Genomic DNA, 26228 nt, shown 5'->3' with positions numbered 1-26228 from the left:
AGCTAAAAAAGGAGCACAAAAGTGAGAAGGAAAAAAGTAAATAATACTAATGTAGCACTACCCCCTTAGGAGTCGCTAGAAGATTTGAGTCCCCCTATAGTCCTGCACAGCCAGGCTTCGCACTTCTCCACAAAAGCTTGCATCCAGAGTCAGAAATCAGTCCTTGAACATTGGTTTTGTTGTTTTATTTGGAGATTTGAACTGAAACAGGGTTAGGGGTGTATGGGATGCCCAAGGGTACTGATAAACTAAGGACAACTTAGTACTTCCTGGTACTATTACAAGCCTTCTCTGTAGTTTCTGATGGAGAGCTGGCAGAAGAAAAGGAGGGTGCCAGGTCAGGATGAGTAAAAACAGTGAAAAACTTTAAAACAGAAGACTTACATCTAAAATTCCTTCAGTTGGTATGTTGAGTAGAAGGACAAGCAAAGGAGCGGGATTGTGATTCACTCTGATGGATGGATCATTGACAGCAGCCACACCATGCAGGGAGTTGCTGGCAAACTCGGCGATGTGAGTTCAAAATTTCGCTTGGCAAGGGAGATGTTTACAGGTACCGTGACAGGTGCCGTGAATGGCTGGTGGGCGGGGCTGCAACGCGTTTCAGAAGCGTTTGTCAAGCAAGCCCGCCCATGTCCGAGAAAGGTATTTAAGAGCTGTCAGGTTGCTGACAGCCAATCAGGGGAGGAAGGAAGGAAAGGGAGGAGGGAGAGAGGGAGTGCAGGGGGGACAGCAGTGATTCAGTGCACTAAACTGGGAAGAAGTCATGATCGGGTGCAGAGTATCAGAGCTGAAGAAATGGCCTTAATTTTCTACTTTTAAAAAGGTGGTTGGTGAAACTGAAAATAGAAGACCATAGTGCGGGATGCGGGAAAGAGGGAAGGGAGGGCAGGACTGAAGATGCAGAAAGACTGATGAGGAATCATTAATGATGATAGAAATGGAAAATGAAACTGAGGATAAAATGGTATAAACTTGTATTGCGGTCAGATCAAAAATTGATGAATGATGAAAAAAAATGGAATATGAAATAAAAAAAATGGAATTTGAAATAAAAATGAAAAATAAAATTACAAAAAATAAAAATAACAACAGCAAAAAATAAAAATTAAAATTAAAATGGAAAGAACAATGGAAGGTAAAAAACTATAAAAAATGTATACATATATATATAATTATATACATAATGCATAATATAATGATGTTGATTTGAGGGGATAAAGAAAGGGGGGGAGCAATAAATGATCGGTCCATCAACAGTGAATGCGATATCACAAAAATTAAAATGAAAAAATACATACATATACAGATACATACAGAATTATTGTTAATATCTTAGTAACTTAAAAATCCGAATATCATGAGTTAGAACCTATACTATAATATGGCAGTTTGTATAAAGTCACAGCTGGATGTGTGCTAGTGGAAGAATAATGTAAACTCAATATGTATTGAATAAAGAGAATGAAGAATTATAAATACATTGGATAGATATTTAATAATGATGATGAAAGAAGATTATCTGTAACTCCAGTGGATTATAACTATATCAGAGATCCAACACTGGGATGGGGTGATTTATGTTACCAAAAGGATGGAGAGCTAGCCAGCTTCTCCTTAGTATATCAACCCAAAACCTAGATGAACTTTTCCTCTTCACACAGGAATCTGGAGGTATCCCTGAACAGGGGATCGGGTTTCTGTCACTTTAAAAGATGAACAGTCACTGGCAGGTGGCTAATCTGGTTTTCCATGAGAGCTCTCCTTCCCCTATTTCCCCTATCCACCCAGGGAGTGTAGGTGTACTCACTCAGAACCTCTCCTGTACTGATGTGGGTTGGTGGCTGCTTTTCAGGCCTATCAGCTGGGCCACTGCTTCCCTGACATACAGGTAGTCCTCTCTCAAGGGGGCGGTGAGCTCTGAACTTTCCTCCTTTCCAGTTCCAGGCCTGTAGGTAAACCACATCCCAATGGGTTTTCTCACAGCCGCCTTCCTTCAGCCTCACATCTTCCACCCGAACTCTCCCTCCAACTCCGCTGCAACTGGGTGTCTGTCCCCTTGCCAACCTCCAGTTGGGGATTAGCTAGGACTCCTCAAGAGTGCAGCCAGCCACTCCTCATATCCACCCACTTCCTCCAAAAACCCTAAGGAGGGGGAAATTCTAGAGGGACTGGACTGCAGAGCCTCTCAGCCCTGACCACAATTTGACCCCTCTCTGGCTATTACACCTGGGCTGCTGCTCAGCCCGTCTAAGCATTGGAGTCTAGCTCTCCCTAGCTAAACTAGGAGGGTGCTACACTAACATTTCATCTTTGTCACCTGGACTCTCACCCAGGCAAGATTGACATCTCTGGGCCTTCTCACAGGATCCTGAGTAAGCTAAGGAACCCAAAATAATACACTAATGCGGAGTTTGGGATTCTCTTCTTTGCCAAGATCCCCCAGGTAGGCCCAGAAATGTCACCATCTCCTAGGCAAACATTTGGGAAGCTAAAGCATTTATATTTTAAGTTTTTCTTTGTAATTTTTATTTGGAATGAGACTAGCAAATATGTGAACTTTAAAACACCATAAAACATATACTGGAGCTATTCTGTGGAAGCTCCTAGATGCATCGCTAAAACCACAGAAAATTAATCTAAGTAATAATGATAAGTCACTGGCTTTGCTGAGTGGGCTGGAGTGATGCTGAAATTGCTAGTTAGGCAACCAATTATTTGTTGTTTTAGGTAAGTGAGAGCAACGCTGTTATTTTTACTTGCTGTTGCAGCATACCAAGAGACTTAATCTGACTTTGCTTTTATGCTATATGGTGTTGTCAGATTTTCACACCATGCTTTACAATTAGTGCCAAGTGCTTTCTTCTTTCCCATTCAGAAATTCTGCTGCACTTGTTTCTTTAGGAGAAACTTTGACCATCTGGCTGTAACACCTGAGAGACCCCTCAATGTGGGGCAGCATCGGGCAAATTAAACTACTTTTCTGCAGCTGCTAAAGTTATGTACCTGGACTTTGTTCTGCCTGGATGGTTATCCTGGTTACATTAAAGTAAAAAAGCAAAATCAGCGTTTTGGTGTATGTGTGCATTGAATCTGAGTAACTACTAGGAAGAAACAGAGTGATGTAAGCGAAATTGATTCCGTCATCAGTGAAATTTTGCAGGTTAGGTGAAATTAGCTTGAAAAAAAAACAATTTTTTTTCTAGTTAGAGGGTGTGTTTTAATTATTTTGGGGTATATTTAGGATAGTTTTGTTCATTTAATTTAGTGCCCTTTGTGTTTGGTTTCCTTCCCTTAGTTGTGTCACTTTATTTTTTATTTTATTTATTTTCCTTTGTTTTTTCCTATATTTCATTTAGTGTCTCATATGTCTTTTTTTTCTTTTCCTTTTTTGTGTGCATTTGATTTTTATTTGTTCACTGACAATTAATTCATTTTATTATTTTTTAATTCATTATTTCCTTTAATTCATTTACTGTCCTCTGTGTAAAAAAATCAAAAAATCGGAATGCGCTAAATTATATCAAGAATTCATATATCGTGCAAAAAAGTCCAAACACCATAAAATCAATGTATGAAAAAATCCCCAGTGAACCAATCCATAGATTATTATTAGTGTAAAAAGTCCAACATCCCAACGAAATTTCTTCTTAAAACATATAAATACACCGTGCTCAATCCACCACCAGATGAATGGAATAAACTCACCAGAGCTCAATGCTGATCAAATTATAAATCAGCACAAGCGTATTTGCTCTGGGAGCGATGAGAGAATCCAAAGAAGCAACACTCTGTAGTTTGAAATCATCCAGATACCAGGAGCAATACTCTGCAGCCACTCTGAGGTATGGCCAGGACCCTTTATATATCGATCATCCTCCAAATATATGGCAATATCACTCAGAAATAAAGGAAAGGCATGATGGTGCAGTAAGTAAAAACCGTTTGTATTTATTAAAATCTCATTGTCAGGAATGGACTGGCCAGCAATGGTGGGACTCACCTGCCTTTTGATCTGCAGTACCAGGGCTGGCCAGCGGGTGCTCCCAGCAATCAGAGACTCAACTTTGCAGCCAGCTAACACCTGGAACTGATTATGCTGGGGTATTTAAGGGATGGCCAGACCCACAGACTCTGCCTTGGTGTGTGTTTCTCTTGGGCCCTGTATCCTGTTCCTGCTCTCTGTTCCTGTCTGATTCTCTGCTACCTGTCCTGATCCCTGGCTTGTGACCCTGACCATCCCTCTGCTTGACCCTCTGTACTACGCTGCTTGCTACCTGCTGAACCTGGCCTGTGACCCCGACCATTCTCCGCTTGCTCCCCCTGTACCTACCTGCCCAATTGATATTGACCCGGCCTGCCTGACGACGCTTGCTTGTATGTACTGTTATCTGTGGGTGGTTGGTTTGGTTTGTTTGCACTGTATTATGTTTAGTATTGCACTGCGTTTATGTTTGTATTGTTAGTGTTAATAAATTACATTGTTAATCACATATCTGAAGTCTGCGTTTCCCTGCGTCAGTCACACATCTCTGGTCATACCTGGGAGCCCTGACATTACACCAAGGCCAATCCTGACCAGAAGTGGCTGCACAGGGAAGCCATCTTGGTTTGTTGATGGGAAGGATGGATCTGGATGAGGTTGAGTATTTATCTCTGCTAGTGTTTGATGACAGGGAGTATGCTTATCAAACTCTGAAGGAGTATCCCCGGGATGAACTGCTAGAATGTATACGGCTCGCTCATGTTCTAGTAGATCAGGGCACAGAGTTCTCTGAGGTGCAGCCTTTGATTGAGGTTTGTGCAGAGTTGGATTCATCTGGTTCCCCCGAATGCAGGGATGAATTTTTGCCACCATTTAGTGCAGACCAGGTAGAGTCCCTGGTGTGGTTATTAGAGGATGATGTGGGTTACTTTCTGGATCGTTATTCCACATGTTCACCACAGACACTAAGAGATTGTATAAACGCAGTGCAGTCATTGACCAGACAGGCTTTGTGTAAGCTCAGCTTTGTTCAACCCATACTGCAGACATGGACAGACTTGTTGCACCCAGCCTCAGTCAGCTTACAAAAACCCAGTCCTGCTTCTAACTCTTCTCCTGTATTCCCACCAGCTCCTCCAGTTACAGCCCAGTATACGTGACTATCTACCACATGTCAGTACCCTGTTCCCACTCGCTGCACCTATCCTGCCTTTAACCCTGTAAAAAAGCCCTCTGTAGCAACCGCTCCCTCTCCTGTTCCATCCTCCAGTTCTTCTCTGTCTCCAGCTGCTCCATTCGTTTGCAGACCTGCGTTTACTTGCAGTGCTCCAGTAGTTAAAACCAGAAAAAAGCGAAAATTCTTTCCAACCAATACCATCCTGCCAGTATCCAAACCGGTGAGCCTGCCTTCCGTGGTTCAGCCTGAAGCCTCTACTCGGCCTGAAGCCTCTACTCGGCCTGAAGCCTCTACTCGGCCTGAAGCCTCTACTCAGCCGGACGCCGGCATTCAGCCTGATGCCTCTACCCAGCATGATGAACTGATCCAGCCTGATGATCCTATTAGGCCAGTTGACTCGATGCCCGCTGTTGATCCAGATGATCCGGTACCTGATCCGGTGCTCGCTGTCGTGCCAATTGACTCAGAGCCCGCTGTCGTACCTGGTGACTCGGTGCCCACTGCCTTGCCAGATGACGCGGTGCCCGCTGGCGAGCCAAATGACCTGATGCCTGGTGACCCAGTGCCCGCTGTCATACCTGGTGACCCGATGCCCGCTGTCGAGCCAGACGATCCAATGCCTGGTGACCCGGTGCCCACTGCCTTGCCAGATGACGCGGTGCCCGCTGGCAAGCCAAATGACCTGATGCCTGGTGACCCAGTGCCCGCTGTCGAGCCAGACAATCCGGTACCTGATGACCCGGTGCCCACTGTCGTGCCTGTTGATTCGGAGCCCACTGCCTTGCCAGATGACGCGGTGCCCGCTGTTGAGCCAAATGACCTGATGCCTGGTGACCCGATGCCCGCTGTCCAGTCAGACGATCCAATGTCTGACCCAGTGCCCGCGGTCATACCACTTGACTCGGAGCCCACTGCCTTGCCAGATGATGCGGTGCCTGCGGTCGAGCCAAATGACCTGATGCCGGGTGACCCGATGCCCGCTGTCCAGCCAGACGATCCAATGTCTGACCCAGTGCCAGCGGTCATGCCAGTTGACTCGGAGCCCACTGTCGTGCCAGATGACTCGGCGCCCGCCGCTCTGCCTGAGGGCCCGAGACCTGTCGCTCCACCTGGGGGTCCGGCGCCTGCCGCTCCGCCTGAGGGCCCGAGACCTGTCGCTCCGCCTGGGGGCCCGAGACCTGTCGCTCCACCTGGGGGTTCGGCGCCCGCCGCTCCGCCTGAGGGCCCGAGACCTGTCGCTCCGCCTGGGGGCCCGAGACCTGTCACTCCACCTGGGGATCCGGCGCCCGCCGCTCCGCCTGAGGGCCCGAGACCTGTCGCTCCACCTGGGGGTCCGGCGCCCGCCGCTCCGCCTGAGGGCCCGAGACCTGTCGCTCCACCTGGGGGTCCGGCGCCCGCCGCTCCGCCTGAGGGCCCGAGACCTGTCGCTCCACCTGGGGGTCCGGCGCCCGCCGCTCCGCCTGAGGGCCCGAGACCTGTCGCTCCACCTGGGGGTCCGGCGCCCGCCGCTCCGCCTGAGGGCCCGAGACCTGTCGCTCCGCCTGGGGGCCCGAGACCTGTCACTCCACCTGGGGGTCCGGCGCCCGCCGCTCCGCCTGAGGGCCCGAGACCTGTCGCTCCGCCTGGGGGCCCGAGACCTGTCGCTCCACCTGGGGGTCCGGCGCCCGCCGCTCCGCCTGAGGGCCCGAGACCTGTCGCTACACCTGGGGGTCCGGCGCCCGCCGCTCCGCCTGAGGGCCCGAGACCTGTCGCTCCACCTGGGGGTCCGGCGCCCGCTGCTCCGCCTGAGGGCCCGAGACCTGTCGCTCCACCTGGGGGTCCGGCGCCCGCCGCTCCGCCTGAGGGCCCGAGACCTGTCGCACCACCTGGGGGCCCGATGCCTGTCGCCCCGCCTGGGGGCCCGATGCCTGTCGCCTCGCCTGGGGGCCCGATGCCTGTCGCCTCGCCTGGGGGCCCGATGCCTGTCGCCCCGCCTGGGGGCCCGATGCCTGTCGCCCCGCCTGGGGGCCCGATGCCTGTCGCCCCTCCTGGGGGCCCGGCGCCCGCCGCTCCGCCTGGGGGCCCGGCGCCCGCCGCTCCGCCTGGGGGTCCGATGCCGGTCGCCCCGCCTGGGGGCCCGATGCCTGTCGCCTCGCCTGGGGGCCCGATGCCTGTCGCCCCGCCTGGGGGCCCGATGCCTGTCGCCCCGCCTGGGGGCCCGATGCCTGTCGCCCCTCCTGGGGGCCCGGCGCCCGCCGCTCCGCCTGGGGGCCCGGCGCCCGCTGCTCTGCCTGGGGGCCCGATGCCGGTCGCCCCGCCCGGGGGCCCGGTGCCGGACGCCCCGCCCGGGGGCCCGGTGCCTGCTGCTCCGCCCGGGGGCCCGGTGCCTGCTGCTCCGCCCGGGGGCCCGGTGCCTGCTGCTCCGCCCGGTGACCCGCTGCCTGCTGCTTCGCCTGGTAATCCGATGTGCCTCTGCCCGGAGTCCAGCCCGATGTGCCTCTGCCCGGAGTCCAGCCCGATGTGCCTCTGCCCGGAGTCCAGCCCGATGTGCCTCTGCCCGGAGTCCAGCCCGATGTGCCTCTGCCCGGAGTCCAGCCCGATGTGCCTCTGCCCGATGTGCTGCCCGATGTGCCTCTGCCCGGAGTCCAGCCCGATGTGCCTCTGCCCGGAGTCCAGCCCGATGTGCCTCTGCCCGGAGTCCAGCCCGATGTGCCTCTGCCCGATGTGCCTCTGCCCGGTGTGCCTCTGCCCGGAGTCCAGCCCGGTGTGCCTCTGCCCGATGTGCTTCTGCCCGGAGTCCAGCCCAATGTGCCTCTGCCCGGTGTCCAGCCCGATGTGCCTCTGCCTGGTGTACCGCTGCCCGGAGTCCTGCCAGGTGTGCCAGTCTTTGATATCCCGCCAGTTACCAGACCCGGGCGGTGGAACATTTTTCCCAGCTAGGACTGTTTGGAGCGTCCTGAGGCCGCTCCTTGAGGGGGGGGTACTGTCAGGAATGGACTGGCCAGCAATGGTGGGACTCACCTGCCTTTTGATCTGCAGTACCAGGGCTGGCCAGCGGGTGCTCCCAGCAATCAGAGACTCAACTTTGCAGCCAGCTAACACCTGGAACTGATTATGCTGGGGTATTTAAGGGATGGCCAGACCCACAGACTCTGCCTTGGTGTGTGTTTCTCTTGGGCCCTGTATCCTGTTCCTGCTCTCTGTTCCTGTCTGATTCTCTGCTACCTGTCCTGATCCCTGGCTTGTGACCCTGACCATCCCTCTGCTTGACCCTCTGTACTACGCTGCTTGCTACCTGCTGAACCTGGCCTGTGACCCCGACCATTCTCCGCTTGCTCCCCCTGTACCTACCTGCCCAATTGATATTGACCCGGCCTGCCTGACGACGCTTGCTTGTATGTACTGTTATCTGTGGGTGGTTGGTTTGGTTTGTTTGCACTGTATTATGTTTAGTATTGCACTGCGTTTATGTTTGTATTGTTAGTGTTAATAAATTACATTGTTAATCACATATCTGAAGTCTGCGTTTCCCTGCGTCAGTCACACATCTCTGGTCATACCTGGGAGCCCTGACACTCATCTTACTCACAAAACAAGTGTCCACCTGACACTGGTATAAAAAGCGGCAGAATACAAGGAATGGACGAACTCCGTTCACCGCGGACGCCTCGCCAACAGCTGCAGGGAACGTCCTGACGTCATCCAATAAGCTCCGCCCTACGCGTTTCGTCATCCGTGAGGATGTCGGAGTGACAAGAAGGAAGAAGAAAACAAGACCAGAAGCAGGGATCCGGGATGCATTTACCATACAGTGTCATGAACCGAGACTAGCTGGGGGGAGCGTGGGAAAAGTATATTTCACCCACGACTCCCATATTTTCAAAATATTTCTTTGGGAGTCGTTACGGATACTCGACATCTGTTCATTGAGCATCAGAGTGGTCATATGGTCCCACACCCCCTGAAGAGGGACAGACGGGCTCTTCCATGCCTGAGCAATTGTTCTAGTGGCTGACAGAAACAGATAGGAAGCCAACTTCTGCTGATGAGCCAACAGGCCCGGTATGGGACAATGAAGCAAAGCATACCGAGCCTCTCGGCGTATGGAGAGATGGAACAAGGTGTAAAGAAAGCCAAAGACACAAGACCAAAAAATGAAGCAATCTCGGACATGACCACCATATATGAAATACACCTCCACGATGGCCGCAACCCCGAAAGCAGTAATCACTATAGGTAGGATTCTCTGGACTATACAAGCCAAGACCCAATACCAATGAAACAGTACTTGGTATGCCGCCTCCAGTGTGGCAGTATTAAATGAACATTTAGCTACAAACGACGAAGCCTTATTCCAGTCCTCCAAATCCACCACCATCCCCAAGTCAGGCTCCCACTGGACAACATATGATAGAGAATTACGCATTGGGCGCCTATTCAAGGAGGCATAGAGTAGGGAAACAAGACGCGGGTAACCCAGACGCTGTTGGCAAAACTGTTCAAAGGCTGATTTCTGATATGGAAAGGTGGAAGTGCCACGCAGTGAGGTCAACCAGTGCCGCAATTGAAGGTAACAGAGAAATTCTGCCTGAAGGATATCCCATGATTCCCAAAGAGAGTTCCAGGTGGGGAAGGATCAGGAGGTCAAAAAGTGTCGCACCTGCGAAAAACCATTGACCACCCACCAAGAGAACACCCCTGGTTGATCCAAACCCGGCGGAAAAAGAGGATTATTGATAATCGGGAGCAAGGGCAGAAAAGGCGACATCAAGCCACTAGATTAGAGTGCTGAATCCCACACTCGTAGGCCGTGGAGCAAAATGGGACTCAATGTCCTTGGGCATTGGGCTGGGGGAGCCATAAAAGCTTTGATGTTGCAATGGGGGCACAGTTAGGCAGCTCCAAAAGGACCCAGAGAGGAACATCAGAGGAAGCGTGCAACATAAAAAGGGGGGCAATCTGGCTTGCCTGGTAATACTTAGCTATATTAGGCACCCCAAGACCTCCCTTCAGTCTATAGGTAAAAAGCATGTTTCTGGAGATTCTGGGGCGTCTGTCAGCCCAGATAAATTTCATAATCCTTGCCTGAAGTAACTGGAGAAAATGAGAAAGAACCCGCACTGGGAGGGTACGAAAATAATACAGCAATTTAGGCAGGATAGTAATTTTCACCAAATTAACCCGTCCAATCCCGTAGAGTTGCAGGAATTGCCAAGACTGCATAAGGGAGGACACAGAGAGAAGCAATGGAAAATTATTTGCCACAAACAAAGAGCCATAAGTGGGAGTCAGGCAAATGCCCAAGTATTCCAGGGAAGAGGCAGCCCATTTGTAAGGGAAGTGGGATTGCAGAAGTGAAACGAAATCTGAGGCCAAAGTGATATTGAGAACAACAGTCTTGTCCAAATTAATACAGAGACCCGAAATCAATGAAAAACACGCAAAGACCCGTTGTAAGTTTGGGAGTGTCGTCAATGAGGATCAAGAGGGCGTCGTCCGCAAAACGGTTCAACTTAAATTCCTGTCCCACGTAAGGGACACCAAATATATTACAATCTGCCCGGAGCTCCAAAGCCAATGGCTCCAGCACCAGGACAAAGAGCGCCAGAGACGAGGGGCATCCCTGTCTTATCCCTCACCAAATGGGAAAGGGATCTGAGAAATACCCTGCATACTTAACCGAAGTCGAGGGGGAAGAATACAAGGCCTGGATCCAAGAAAGGATAGAATCCCCAAAGCCCCAATGGGACAGCACAAACCACAGATATTCTCAGGATAGGGAATCAAAAGCTTTGTATACATCTAAAGACAATAGAAATCCCAGAAATTTGAGCTGCTGTAGAAGGTGTATAAGATGAACAACTTTATGAACATTATCACCTGCCTGCCTCTCAGGAACGAATCCCACTTGGTCCCTGTGGACCAGACTCCACAAATATTTATTGATACGAAGACTGAGAATCTTGCCCAATATCTTCAGATCCTCATTAAGAAGAGAAATGGGCCGAAAGGCTTGTGGTTCATGGATGTCTTCCTTTGTCTTAGGAATCATTGAGATATCTAAGCGCACCCAGAGAAGGAAAAGAACCCTGTTACAATTCATTAAAATAACCAGCCAAATTTCTTGTAATAGAGACCTGAAAAACCGTCAGGACCTGGGGCCGTGGTGGACTCCCCACAACCTCATTAACACCCCCTTCCCTCTCTCTGACCACAACCTGATTACCTTCTCTATCTCCTCGTCCTCCAACGTCTACCCCTCCAAATGTCACACTACTACCAGCCGTAACCTCCGCAACCTTAACCCTGCCCCCCTACACTCTGCAGCTGATCAACTTCACGACAGCATCCTCCCCCTGTCTTGCCCCGACTTGGCTATGACTGCCTACAACAACGCGCTCTCAACAGCCCTTGACTCACTAGCGCCTTTAACCACACGCAACATCAGACCCCGACTGCTCCAGCCCTGGCAGACTGATCACACCAAAACCCTCAAATGACACAGTCGTGCCCTGGAGCGACTATGGCGCAAAACCAAATCCCAACAAGCCTTCACCCGCTACAAATCTGCCTTCCACACCTACACCTCCTCCCTCCATGCAGCCAAACAAGCCTACTTCCTGACCTTCATCAAGGCCCTCTCCTCCAATCCTCGCCGACTCTTCTCCACCTTCAACTCTCTACTCTCGCCACCCCCACCTCCACCCAGCACCTCACTCACTGCCCTTGAGATTGCCAATCACTTCAAAAACAAGATTGACACAATTCGCAAGGACATCGCCGCAACTCACACACCCTCTCAACCCGTCCCCTCTCACACAGCTACCCCCTCATCCCCCCTCTCCCTCGACATAACCCGCAGGGTCTTCGTCGCTGCTCAAACTCCCTCCAACCCCGTTCCCCCTCACTCAACTACCCCCTCATCACCCCTCTCCCACGGCCCCACCACTGCTCTGACCTCCACTTCCACCCCACCCTAATTTCCGCATACTGAAGCCCCCCCAACACTCCGCACATTTGACCTTACTACCATCGAGGAAGTCTCCAAGATCCTCTCTGATGCCCGCCTCACCACCTGCCCCCTTGACCCTATCCCCTCACAACTCCTACGACCTCCCTCCCCCTCCATCCTATGCTCCCTCACCCACATCTTTAATCTCTTATCCGGCACTTTCCCCTCCCCTCTGAAACATGCACACATCACCCCCATACTTAAAAAGCCCTCCCTGGACCCCAATGACCCAAACAACCTCAGACCCATCTCCCTGCTCCCATTTACATCTAAACTCCTCGAGCGCCTAGTCTACACCCGCCTAAGCTCTCACCTCAACGACAACAACCTCCTCGATCCCCTACAGTCCGGTTTCCGTCCCCTACACTCCACTGAAACTGCCTTACTCAAACTCTCCAACGACCTGCTAACCGCCAAAGCTAATGGCCACTATTCAGTGCTCCTACTCCTTGACCTCTCTGCGGCCTTCGACACAGTCAACCACCCCCTCCTCCTCAAAAAACTACACTCCCTCGGCCTCAGAGATTCTGTTCTCTCCTGGCTCTCATCCTACCTGTCACAACGCTCTTTCAGTGTTACCTATAATGCTACCACCTCCCCTTCACTCCCCCTCTCTGTTGGGGTCCCTCAAGGCTCTGTCCTCGGGCCCCTTCTCTTCTCCATCTACACCTCCTTCCTTGGCCAACTCATACACTCTCACGGCTTCAACTACCACCTCTATGCCGACGACACACAAATCTATCTCTCAACCCCCCACCTCACCTCCTCGGTCTCCGCTCGAATCACACACCTACTGAGCGACATATCAGACTGGATGTCGCTCCACTTCCTTAAACTGAACCTCTCCAAAACCGAGTTTCTTGTCTTCCCCCCAGCCCGGACACCACCCCCCATTGACTTCTCCGTCACATCCAACAACGCCACCATCAAACCCGCCCCGCAGGCCAGAGTACTTGGTGTCATTCTGGACTCCAACCTATCCTTCCAGCCCCAAGTCCAATCTTTAACAAACTCGTGCAGACTCCACCTCCGCAACATCGCCAAAATACGCACGTTCCTAACTCCAGAAACCACTAAACAGCTCATCCACTCACTCATCATATCACGACTCGACTACTGCAACTCCCTCCTCACTGGCCTGCCTCGCCGCTGGCTATCCCCACTTCAGTTGATCCTGAATACGGCTGCCAGACTCATTTTCTCTAGTTCCCTGGTCTCCTCCTCCCATGCCCACCTCCAGGACTTCTCCAGGGTGTCACCCATCCTCTGGAACTCCCTGCCCCAACCCATCAGATTATCACCTACTCTCCTCTCCTTTAGGCGCACCCTGAAAACCCATCTCTTCAGGGAAGCCTACACCACCCCCTCCTAACCTGCCGACCTCCTCCACTCTTCCTACCACTCCATCCCCCACAGCTATCTCCTCCTGTACCACTATCCCCTCCCTCCTAGATTGTAAGCTCCAAAGAGCAGGGCCCTCGATCCCCTCATGTTTTGCATTGTATTGGTATTGTTCTGTCACATGTTCTGTCCCCCTTTGTAATGTACAGCGCTGAGCGAACCATTGGCGCTTTATAAATACTGTATAATAATAATAATAATAATTTGATAGCTTGAAGCACTTCCGATTCAGTTACACCTGCATTAAGGGCCACTCGCACCATTTCGGACAATCCAGGGAGTCAGAGATTTTGAAAGAATGCTTCCACCTGAGCTACCGGAAAGGGATCCAGTTTGGCGTATAAGTGTGAAAGGAAGTCCTCAAAATGAGAGACGACCTGCTGGGGATTGGAAGTGTAGCCTCCCGCAGGGAGCCGCAACCAAACCAGTTTATGGGGTTTCCCACTGGAATTGAGTTTCCTAGCCAGCATCAGACCCAGTTTATTAGCACAGGAATAAAATGTATGCTTGGTTCAATGCAGGGCCCGTTTGGCCTCTGTAGAAGCAAGTAAGTCCAACTCTACCGCCAAGGCTTCCTGTGTTAGTTAGGTGCGACTTCCAACAAGCATCCACAGAGGCTAGCAGAGAGTGAAAGTCCGAAAGATGACGCTCCAACTTCCGCTTCTGCATCGCAGCCAGCTGTATAATATGACCCCACACCATGGCTTTATGCTCCTCCCACAGGGGCACTGCTGAAGAAACCGATCCCGAGTTCTCCATGAAATACGTTCGTATGCAAGATTCAATTTGCTGGCAAGTGGCCTGAGTGGTCAATAAGGACTCGTGTATGCGCCAGTTAAAAGGGCGGCATGTCAACCCCGAAAGTGTAAGAAGTAGAACCAGGGGATCATGGTCTGACCAGGGCGAGGAAGGAATAGCTATCTGTTTGACTAAAGGGAGCTGTTGAACATGCATAAATACGTGGTAGATTCTGCAAAAACTATTATGAGGGTTTGAGTAAAACGTGAAGTTGCGCTCAGTCGGGTGAAGTTCCCCCCAAACATCTGCCAGCCCCGCAGACTGCAGCAGAGAGCACATGCATTCTTCCTGCACTAAGTCATGAGAAGGGGCCGCCCCCGAAGCATAGCGCCTAGAGCAGAGTCTAAGGTAACATTCAAGTCCCCCAGAAGAAGAAGGTCCTTGGAGTGTTGGGAGATGATGGTACAGAGATGTGAGAAGAATTAGTGCTGAAAGCTATTGGGAGTGTAATAAGAAACAAAAGTGACCTCCTGATCCCAGACTGCAAGAACAGAAAAGCCAGAAAAAACGAGAAGACAGGAAAAAAAAAAGAGAAAGGAAACAGAGTATGTACAATGGCATAGCCATATCGCACCTATGGTGAAATGCATCCTACACTCAAAGAATACCAGTTGGGGGTGGCTCTACCACCGAACACATGGCTGAAAACTAATACATCAAAAAGAGAGGCCCCCAGGGGGCAAGGGGGCAATAAACATAACATAACAAGATACCCACATTAGCAAATATATGAGTCCCCAGGAAATGGGTCCGACCGATGGTGACCCCCTCCCTGAAGCCCAGACAAACTAGCCCAGCCTCTTCCAGAGAGATGAGTACAGGCTGCTGCAGAACCCAGCACCACAGCCCAAACAGTCTCCCACCCCAGCTCCCCAGCACTGCCATCACCTAGCACCAAACAAGGGACCACTCGAGCCAACTGCCCCCCCTAGAGCCCGAGGGAGTCATCGGCCCATTTCACCAACATGAACCCAGCCACTCACTGAGACCCATGGCATTCGACAGTGGCAAAAAGTCACAGACTGCAAGTCCAGGCGGAACCCCCCACCCACAGACCGAACCCCAAGGGGACCGGCTGGGCAGGGCCCAATCACATAACATTATCAGTATCGGGGATGCCTAGAAGGCTAAACTCATGGTCCCATCAAGAGGGTGCAGCAGTGAAGCACAACGAAAGAAATCCTGCATACAACTTCATCCCGGTGAATAACAGGTTGGACTTGATTGTAGAGGGGTCCGAGGAATGGCCCTCTTCCGGTTGGATGCCTTTTCCCAGAGGCGGATTTCTCCCCCGCGAATTTCTAGATTCCTAGATGAGGCGGCCCTGCTGGAGATCCAGATGAGTGCACCGGACTCTGTGCGGCACCTCCCGGCGGGATAAGATGCAAGGATTCCTGGAGAGAGTAGGCTCCTTCGGAGTTGCAATGGAGTGGTGACAGCCTTGGTAGTCGAAGGTCACGTGGAATGGAAAGCCCCATGTGTACTTGATTCTGCGGTTTACCAGGACCGAGGTGAAGGGCTTTAACTGGTGGCGCTTCTGCAGAGTGATCTGGGAAAGGTCCGAGAAGAGCTGATAACAATGACCCTGGAAGCTGAGGTCTGGGTTGTTTCTGGCCGCCAAGAGAATGGTTTCCTTAGTGAGGTAATAGGTGAATTTGATAATAATGTCTCTTGGAGGCCCCAAACCGTTTGGGACCCAATGCACAATGTATGCGGTCAAATTTGATACAGTCAATGGGAATGGCGGGGGTCAGCTCCTGAAACAAGGCAGTAGCGGTTGAGGTGAGATCTGTGACGGATTCCAGAATACCACGTAAGCATAAGTTGCCGCAACGGGAGTGGTTCTCGAAATCCTCAAGCCAGAGCAGCGTTTCTGACAATTTTCTTTCTTTAGGTTGCACAGGTCCTCCTCATGGCTTTCAATGACCATGGCTGCAATGTCCATTTTAACCTTGAGATCATTCATCCGGTTGCCCAGCTCCCTGATTTCTAGTGAGAGGCGTTCTGCCAGTTTGATAGTAGCAGAGGAGAACTCAGTCTGCAGCATAAACTTGAAGCGATCCAGGAGCTCCGCATTTCGCAGGGTTGGTTCAGGGGATTGCAGAGGTGCCCCTGGCTCAGTGTCCATTTGCGAACTCCGGCAGGTAGGCCGTAAATTCCGGAGCAGCCTGCCAAGCTCTGGAGGCATGGGCGACCCCGGTTTTCTTCCCCTTTAGAACGGCTGGGAAGGCAGCAATCTGGGGAGAGTCAGTGGGCAACTGGCTGACCCCCCTGAGAGCTTATAATTAGGCTGATGTGCTCGGTGGGTGTGGAGTGTGCCTACCCAGCGGCCATCGTGAGCACCCCCCACCCCCAGGAGAAATATTTGGATTACGAGTGTGGAGGACCTCAGGGGTCCTGTGCCAAAACATCAAAACTTTATATGTATTTTCCTTATATACCACACATTTTGAAGACCCCCCAAATCTTACTCCAGTGATCTAGGGGAATATCTCATTGGAGGATTTGGGGCCATTTCCACATATAGAGATGTAGGTCAGTAGTTAAGGGATAAGTGTCTTGTAATAGTTTATAAATGGAGGAGATTAGGCCCCATTGGCAAGAACCTTGAATGTAAATGCGTTCAAAGTGAATAGGCTTCTCTAGAATTAGGGAGGGGATCTTGGATGAGAAAAAATGTTGTATCTGGGAGCGTGGTCATGCAATGGCAGAGTGGCAGAGCTTTGCATCTCGACTGCAGTCTGGTTGTCACTGCCTCCCCAGCCCCCCTATCATGCCCAAGGGGGCCAGGAAGACTCAGGGCACAGGACCAGTGAGCCGCAGCTCCTTAGTCCTGGACTTTTTCTCTCCCCGTGCGGCTTGATCTGGAACGCAGGAAGGCCTCAATATGGCGCCCGGACCGTATGGGTATGCAGAGGCGGAGCGGGCAGGACAGCTCCTGGATGGGTCCCTACCATTCCTTTCAGGTGAGTGTCCCAAAGAGCTGTTGCCCCCACCACCCATGGACATTAACCGGGATGACCCGGCCTCCCGAGCGGTATCCCCTGGGCCGAGTGCCTCGGCCCTCTCGACCGGCATATTGGATCCGGAGGCACAGTCTTTTCTGGCTACCCTGACTACTAAGAAGGACATTCAGCTGCTTGCTTTTACGTTGCGGCAGGCTTTTAAAGAAGAATTTAGGGAGGTTAAAGATACTCTGAACTCTCTCACTGAATGGGTGGATGGGCTTGCTACTAATCATACAGCGGTGGAAATGAGGGTCTTGGCCTTGGAGAGCACCATGTCACAGGATCGAGGCCATCTGTATGTCCTAAGCCAGCATCAGGACGACTTGGAGAATAGGAGTAGGAGGAATAACCTTAAGCTGAGGGGTATTCCTGAAGCTACACCCCCTTTTGACCTGAGGACCATGTTTACAGCCATCTTGAACGCACTTTTGGATAGAGCACCTACTGAAGCCCTAGAACTTGATAGGGTCCATCGCATCCAGGGCCCTGCTCCTTTGGATGCTGGACGCCCCCGTAATACCTTGTGTAGGGTGCATTTTTACAACATAGAGGAGGAGATTTTGAGAAGATGAGAAGAGCCTGGCGCAGGGATCCAGTGGACTTTGATGGGGCATCTATTCAAATTCTGACTGATCTTTCCCGTGGCACACTACAGATCAAACGTATCCTCAAGCCTCTGTTGGATAAGATTCGTGAAGCTGAAGCTACCTGTCACAGCGTATCTGCGAAAATTAAATGATCTTGCCCACTCTTGGATGGGGAGGAATGCCATATTTAAAATCAATGCCCCGCCTTCTATATCTCTTCCAGACGCACCCAATTGTGGTCCCCTTGCCATTTCTGAAGAAGGTGAGGAGTGTATTTCTGTGTTTCATATGGGCTAAGTCTCCCCCGCGAATTTCTCATTCCTTTCTGTCATTGTCTAAGGGCCATGGAGGGATGGCTTTCCTGGACCCTGTTAGGTACTCTCAAGCCATCCATTTGTCTAGAATTCTTTCCTGATGTAGGGATGGGGGTCTTCGACAATGGGTGGAGATGGAGCAGTGTGCAGTTGATGCTCCTCTTCAGTGTCTCCCGTGGTTGGAATCCCACAAACTCCCAGTAAGTCCTTTGTTGAGCGCCTCCTTGGGGGCTGCAAGTGGTTGTGCGGGGGGTCAACTTGTCCAATCCACAATCTCCCACCCGTATCCTGTTCTGGGTAACCCTCGTTTTTCACCGGGGATTTCGGACGGGAGATTTCGGTCTCTATTGGTAGGCGGCTCTTTCCGCCTTTGTGATTTTATGACCGGGCCCCGGCTGAAGTCTCCGTTGGAAATAGGGCAGATGTTTGTTCCTCCCTTGGATAGTTACAAGGAGGTTACAACAACTCGAGGTTACAACAACGCGATCATTTCTTGTCTTCCTTAACTCACAGGGCAGTAGACCTGGGTCCTAGTACTCCTTTTGAAGATCTTTTTGTTACTGCCGAGCCTACCTCACACGCTATCTCGTTGGCTTACAAGTTGCTCAGCCATCCAGATGACACATTTGTCCCACCATTTCTTCTCAAATGGGAGGAGTCGCACAGGACATTTTTGTCCGAACAGAGAGACCATATCTTGTCTTTTGCCCACCGTTCCTCCGTCTCCGGTAAATATCAGGAATTGGGGTATAAACTGCTTACCTGGTGGTATTGGGTTCCGTTGCTCCTGCATAAGATCTTCCCTGAGGCCCTGAAGGTTTGTTGGTGCTGTAAGGAGGAGGATGGCTTGCTCTTACGTATTTTTTGGTCTTGTAGGAAATTGACTGCCTTTTGTGCACAGATGAGGGCTCTGATTCGGCACCTGACTGGGTTTGACCTGGGGGATGACCCTGCTGGTTATCTGTTGCCTAGAGAGATCTGTTTCCTCCGATCTCTCTAGGAAACGTTTCAAGGGCTCTTTGTTAGTGCACTTGCTCAATGCTGCTTGGGCCTGTATTCTGGCTCTCTGGAAACAGGAGGCTCCCCCTTCTATTTCTATGTGGTTATCCAGGGTAGAGGACATTCACTCAATGGAAAGTATTATGGCGACAGTTCGGGTTCAGGAAGCCGTTTTGCCAGCAATGGATTAATTGGTCTCTCTTTACTTGCTCAAGTGATTATTATTATCATTATTATTATTATTGTACAGTATTTATAAAGCACCAACAGTTCGCTCAGCGCTGTACATTACAATGGGAGACAATACATGAGACAGTACAATAACAATACAATGCGATACACGAGGGTTCGAGGGCCCTGCTCCTTGGAGCTTACAATCTAGGAGGGAGGGGATAGTGGTACAGGAGGAAAAGCTGTGGGGAATGGAGTGGTAGGAAGAGTGGAGGAGATCGGCAATTAGCAGGGGGCGGGGTAGACTTCCCTGAAGAGGTGGGATTTCAGGGTGCGCCTAAAGGAGAAGAGAGTAGGTGATAGTCTGATGGATTGGGGTAGGGAGTTCCAGAGGATGGGTGATGCCCTGGAGAAGTCCTTGAAGCGGGCATGGGAGGAGGAGACCAGGGAACTAGAGAGAAGGAGGTCTTGTGAGGAGTGGAGAGTGCGTTTTGGGTGGTACTTGGATATTAGGTCGGTGATGTAGTTTGGGGCAGTATTATGGACTGCTTTGTACGTCATTTTGAATTTGATCCGGTGGGCAATCGGAAGCCAGTGCAGGGATTGGTAGAGGGGGGTGGCAAAAAAGCCTTCCTATTTTTATTTTTATTATACTGCCTTTCTGCGATAAGTGGCTTGAAGTCCCTTCGTCGTTCTCCTTTTACACCTCTCTTCTTTCTTCTCTTCAACCCCTTGTCCCCCCCCCCCTTTTTTTTTTTTCTTTACTTTCCCTCCCCTTACCTTTTTCCCTGTCTTGGATGCTACTGCTGTTTGTTTATGTCAATAGACTGCTCTGTTTGTACTAACTTTCGGACCAGTGTACTATACTTTGCTGTTTTTGAAACTGATAATTGGAATCGCTATGTAATTGGACCGCACCTGGATTGTTGTCTTTTCTGCTGGCATCCACTCATGTGTCTTATTTTTGTGTACGTTTGTACTTTAAAAAAGCTGTTTAAATAAAGAATGTTCAAAAAAAAAAGTTGTATCTGCAAGTAAACAAAATCCTGTTGAGGAGACATATGTGTAGATTTTTGTAACTCTGTAAAGGATTTAAACTTCCAAGACACCGGGTCCACCAGATGTCTTAGTTGAAATAAATTAGCTTTAGCCCAGGGACTTATACTGGCAGGGGTTAAGCTATCAGGAAGATTAAGATTAAATATGATATTGGTTAAAGGTGAGCAAGGGGAGGACAGAGAGAATCTGCCTCCACAACGCCTCCATATTAACAACGTAAATTGCATTGGCCCAAGCAGTCGGTGTTTATGTGGGGATATTTCAGTGGGAGTCATAGACCAGAATAGGGAGCAGAGGTGTAATGGATGTAGCTGCGACCATTCAATCTCGGACCATTTATTGGAGGGCGTTGGAAAGACCAAGAAATGACAGTGCGGAGGTGTGTAGCTAAATAATATTTCACAAGGTCTGGAGCCCCTAGGCCTCCTCTAGATCAAAGCAAAAGTAGAACTGTGTGGGCAGTTTGATGTGATTTATTATGCCAGATAAATTGGAGGAAAGATTTCTGAAGGGAAAGTAGCTTGGACATGGGGATAGGGACTGGAAGCGTCTCAGATACAATAGATTGGGCAGTATGGCCATTTTAAGTACATTAATCCTTCACAGGAAAGAGATGGTAAACTTGTCCCAAGATTTCAAAGATTGAGTAATGGTTTGGAAGAGGGGTGGAAAATTAGCTTCGTAAGCCCTGGTTCACACTGATGTGGTACGGAAATCGTAGCCTTTTCAGTGCGAATTCCGCACCGCATCAGAATCGCACCCCGTTCATGTGAAACGATGCAGGTGTGTTTAACACCCCAAATGCGGTCCACAGAACGCGGTGCGATGTGCAGAATCAGATTGCATAGTTGTGAATACCTATGCGATCCTATTCTAATGTGGACCAAAAAAGGGTCTTGCACGTTTTTGGTGCGGGTGCGGTGCGAATAGAGCCATACAATATGTATGGCTTCAATTGCACCGCACACAAATTGCATATGATTTACACAGGAATGCGGTGCAGTTCCTGTGCAAATGAAATGCAATATACCACACATATGTGAACCCAGGCTTAAGGGAATGATATGAGGAGGTGAGGTTGGTACCTAGGTACCTCAGGGAGTGGGAACACCAGTGGTAGGGGTAATTTTACTTAAGGGAAGATAGGATGATGGGGGGTATGTGAAGTGGTAACGCTTCCATTTTAGAGTTGTTAATCTTATATCCGGATAAAGCACCAAGTTGGAGAGTGCGAAGGAGAACGGGAAGAGCGGTATGAGGTTACGTCAGGGTTAGTAAAATATCATATGCAAACAAAGATAGCTTAAATTCACAACTGTGGGCATGTATCCCATGAATATCACGATTGGATCTGATAGCTATTGCTAGGGGCTCTAAGCAGAGGATAAATAGTAAAGGGGAAAGAGGGCATCCCTGGCATGTTCCATTGGACATCTGAAATGTAGGAGATAAATATAAAGCCAATTTGACCTGGGAAGAGGGAATGGAGTAAAGGACTTTCAAAGCCTTCGCAAACGGGCCACAGAAGCCAAATCTCTCCAAGGTTTGAAACATATAAATAAGGAGAAGGTGGTAGATGGAGAGAAAATAACTCTACCTAGCCTTGTATATTGGTTTTACTGATACCACCCTAGGAAATTGTTGAAAAAACCCTAACTGTCAGAGCTCCCGGGTATGACCAGAGGTGTGTGACTGACGCAGGGAAACGCAGACTTCCGATATGTTATAAACAATGTAATTTATTAACACTAACCATACAAACATAAACGCAGTGCAATACTAAAACATAACACAGTGCAAACAAACCAACCAACCACCCACAGATAACAGTACATACAATGCAAGCGTCGTCAGGCAGGCCGGGTCAATATCAGTCGGGCAGGTAGGTACAGGGGGAGCAAGCGGAGAATGGTCGGGGTCACAGGCCAGGTTCAGCAGGTAGCGGGCAGCGTGGTACAGAGGGTCAGGCAGAGGAGAATGGTCAGACAAGCCAGGGATCAGAGCAGGGTCAGCAGAGAATCAGACAGGAACAGAGAGCAGGAACAGGATACAGGGCCCAAGAGAAACACAACACCAAGGCAGAGTCTGCAGGTCTGAATGTCCCTTAAATACACCAGTATAATTAGTTCCAGGTGTTTGACTGGCTGCAAGGTTGAGTTTCTGATTGCTGGGAGCACCCGCTGGCCAGCCCTGGTACTGCAGCTCATAAGGCAGCTGAGTCCCACTATTGCTGGCCAGTCCATTCCTGACACTAACCAAAAAAGCTAATGGGCTTTAAAGGTACCACACCATAACATTAGAAATGGTAACCACGTATAGAAAATAGATATAATTGTAAATGGTAATAGTAAACACATATGGACAATAGATATAATTGAGCACCTTTTATTAGGTTAAAAATCCACCTATAAGTGGAAAAAGTTGATAGGCATATACATGGGAAAACATAAAATTACAGTCAACAAAAAAAAAAAGAAGGTTGCAGTAAGCTGTGACTGACGTCCAAGATGCTAGGGCGTCACAGGTGTCAGCCGCAACGAACAGCAGCCACTACATGGGAACAGAAAAACTATAGAAATAATAGATAAAGATGCATGGTTAACAGTAGAGACATATAATGGTATTAAAAAAACACCTAACTAGACAACGTCATAGGTGTTGAAAAACAAGTGATTAATTGATATCCACTTAAGACCATGAAAGGTGTTTTACTTGTAAATTCCAGCGCGTTTCGTGGGGCGCAGCCCACTTCTTCAGGGAACAAAACAAAACATAAATCCCTACAGTAAACCAAACCAAAACCAAAAAAATATGCTCAATAAGTAATCATACATAAATTACACAAAGCATAACACAGCTAAATAAGCACAAAGACAGCAACTACCAGCTGATGATACCGGCACATTCCTGGATAGCTCCTGCTAGATATAGATCAGTAGTATCTGGATGAACAAGGAGAGACCTCCAACAGCCATAAAAAGTGATCATTGATTAAGAAAGAGCCCAAATACATTTGAAGACTTGCAGAAAACAAAGTCATCATTCTAGGGGATCACAAAATGCACTTGATCAAAAAAAAAGGAAAAATAGTAAAGAATCACCTCCCATACATAGTTACATAGTACCAACTACACCCTTACTTCCCAAATTTAGGGTTAGGGTTTTTTCAAGTAGTTTGAGACATATAAGGCCAACCTAATTTGTCAAATGCTTTTTGGGCGTCTAAGCTTAACAGAAGAGTGGGTTTCGAGGACTTGTTTATGAGATCGATCAGGTCAATGGTCCTCCTAGTGTTATCCGCCGTGTGTCTAGCTGGGACAAATCCCACCTGGTCTCTGTGTATAAGTTTGAAGATACATTTGGCCAGTTTATTGGCTAGTATTTTTGTGAATATTTTGTAGTCGGAGTTCAACAAGGCTATGGGGTGATAATTGTCTGGGAGGGAGTGGTCTTTGTCTTGTTTTGAAATCACAGAGATGTATGAGTGCACAAAGTCATTGTGTGGGCAGGTCCCTCTCAAGAGAGCCTGAAACAGGTCAAGTAAATGGGGGGGCTAAGATGCCAATAAAGGATTCGTAATATAAGTAGCGAAGACCATCCGGTCCTGGGGATTTGTGAGAGGGAACGTTCTTAACAATATCCAGAAGTTCTTCCACAGAAACCTCTGCATTTAAAGAATTGACATCGGAAGGTGATAAACGTGGTAGGTGTAGTGAGTCAAAAAAGGTGTTAAAAGCAGCCATCTGGAAGGGGGGATGAATATCGGGAGCAAGGCAGTTATAAAGCTTCTCGTAATATTCCCCAAATATTATAGCCTTGGCATGTGGGTCATAGGTGGGTGTGCCATCAGGCTGGTTTAAATGACCCAGAAGAGAGGGGGGTGTTTGAGATTTGAGTTTATTCACTAGCATGCGGTGTGGTTTGTTGGAGAACTCATAACATTTTTGCCTGGCCCAGGTAAGAGATTGAGCTGTTTTATGTAGAGCAAGAGCCCTGATTTGATCAGGTATATAGAAAACCTTTTTTAACCGGGGTATAGAGGGCTTATTAAGCAATCGACTTTCCTCTGTGGTTAGTTGGCGTAATAAGGATTGCCTGGTGTGGACAGAGTTTTTCTTTAAACGAGCGCCAATAGAGATACAGAGGCCTCTGATGATGGCCTTATGGGCTTCCCAAAGAGGGAGGCTACTGTGCCAACATTTAAATGAAAAGAAGTGTCCAAACCCTGGGGCAGCTCCTCTCGAATCTGCTCTGTGCGCAGAAAGCTTTCATTAAAGCGCCAATGGCAAACTTTGGGAGTTTCATTTAGAAAGATTGAGATCCAGTGATAATGAGGCATGATCTGACTATGTTATCGTGTTGATGTCCGAAGAGACTAAAGAGGGCATCATGGGAGCGGTCATAAAGAAATGATCCAAACTAGAGTACATGATGTGTGGATTAGAGTGGAACGTAAATTGCCTGTGGAGGGGGTGTTTAATCCTCCAGGCATCAAAGAGGCGATGCTCCCTAATCAATTTGCGGAAAGCTGTAGCCTCTTTGACGGACTCTTCTGTCTTTATAGGGTGACATGACCAGGTTAAAATCTCCTCCGACTATCATACAAGGAGTTGATATTGAGCATATCTTGTCTAAAGTCTGAGAAAGAAATAACAGCTGACCAGAGTTAGGAGCATACAAATTCAAAAGTACTAATGGAGTATCAGCATACATACATTCCAGTAGAACATAGCGACCATGTGGGTTGATTTGAGAGGAGGAGACCCTCAGGGAGCAGTTTTTCCTGATCAAGAGAGCTACGCCGGCTTTCCCAAAGGGATCAAAAGCTGAGTAGGATTGAGAGAAACTCTTGAAGGCAAAATGAAAAGAGCCATCCTTCTTAAAATGAGTTTCTTGGATAAATATAACTAGGACTAGGAACCTGAGGTACAGAGGGGTAACACGGCAGCTGTCCCCAGATGACAGGTGCCTTCCTCAGTTAACCTTGTAATGGCTATATTCAGGACATATATATGAATGAATACAAAGGTTGATATGGAATTCCTATTGTACACAAGGGAATGCAGGAGCATCGTCAGGGATACATCGAGGCGAGGGACCTGTTACCAGGAGAAAAAAAAGAGTAGGAAGGTTCAGGTATGGAATACCGATGAGCCAGGTAATGTAGGCCGTTGGGGTGTTCGGGAGAACCTCTTCATCCCGGACTTAGCTGGCATCCACATCTTGCCTGGAGTGGTTGAAGGCCTGGACGAGGTGGATGGTTGCAATAAGGCCTCTTCTGGCAGGATGGGGGGGAGACCCAGTTGTTTGAAGAAGGTGTCTGCTTCATGTAAATCTTGAAGTAGAACTTGTGAAGTGTTCTTGGAGACAACAAGCTTAAAAGGAACCCCCCACCGATAGGCAATATGGTGCTGTTGGAGATGAGCGATGATTGGCCGCAGGATGCGCCTCTTGGCCAAAGCGATGGGGGATAGGTCGCTGACAATCTGGAGTTTGTCCCCTTTGAATTCCAGGGAGGCTTTGTTGTGAGTAGAATTGAGCAAGGCTTCTTTGCTGTCAAATTAATGAAAATGAATGATAACGTCTCTGGGCCTAATAGCCTCAGGAGGCTTTGAGCCTAAAGATCTGCGAGCCTGGTCCATACGCCAATCAATATCTGGGACCTTGGGGGCCAAAGTAGTAAACAGAGACAGCAAATAACCTTTAAGTTGGGGGTCAGGGACCGATTCAGAGATGTC

This window comes from Staurois parvus, unplaced genomic scaffold (genome assembly GCF_062004578.1).
Source record: "Staurois parvus isolate SC_StPar_1 unplaced genomic scaffold, SC_StPar_1.0 ptg000052l, whole genome shotgun sequence".
In the NCBI taxonomy this organism is placed as follows: Eukaryota; Metazoa; Chordata; class Amphibia; order Anura; family Ranidae; genus Staurois; species Staurois parvus.
This window is presented reverse-complemented; position numbering follows the sequence as displayed.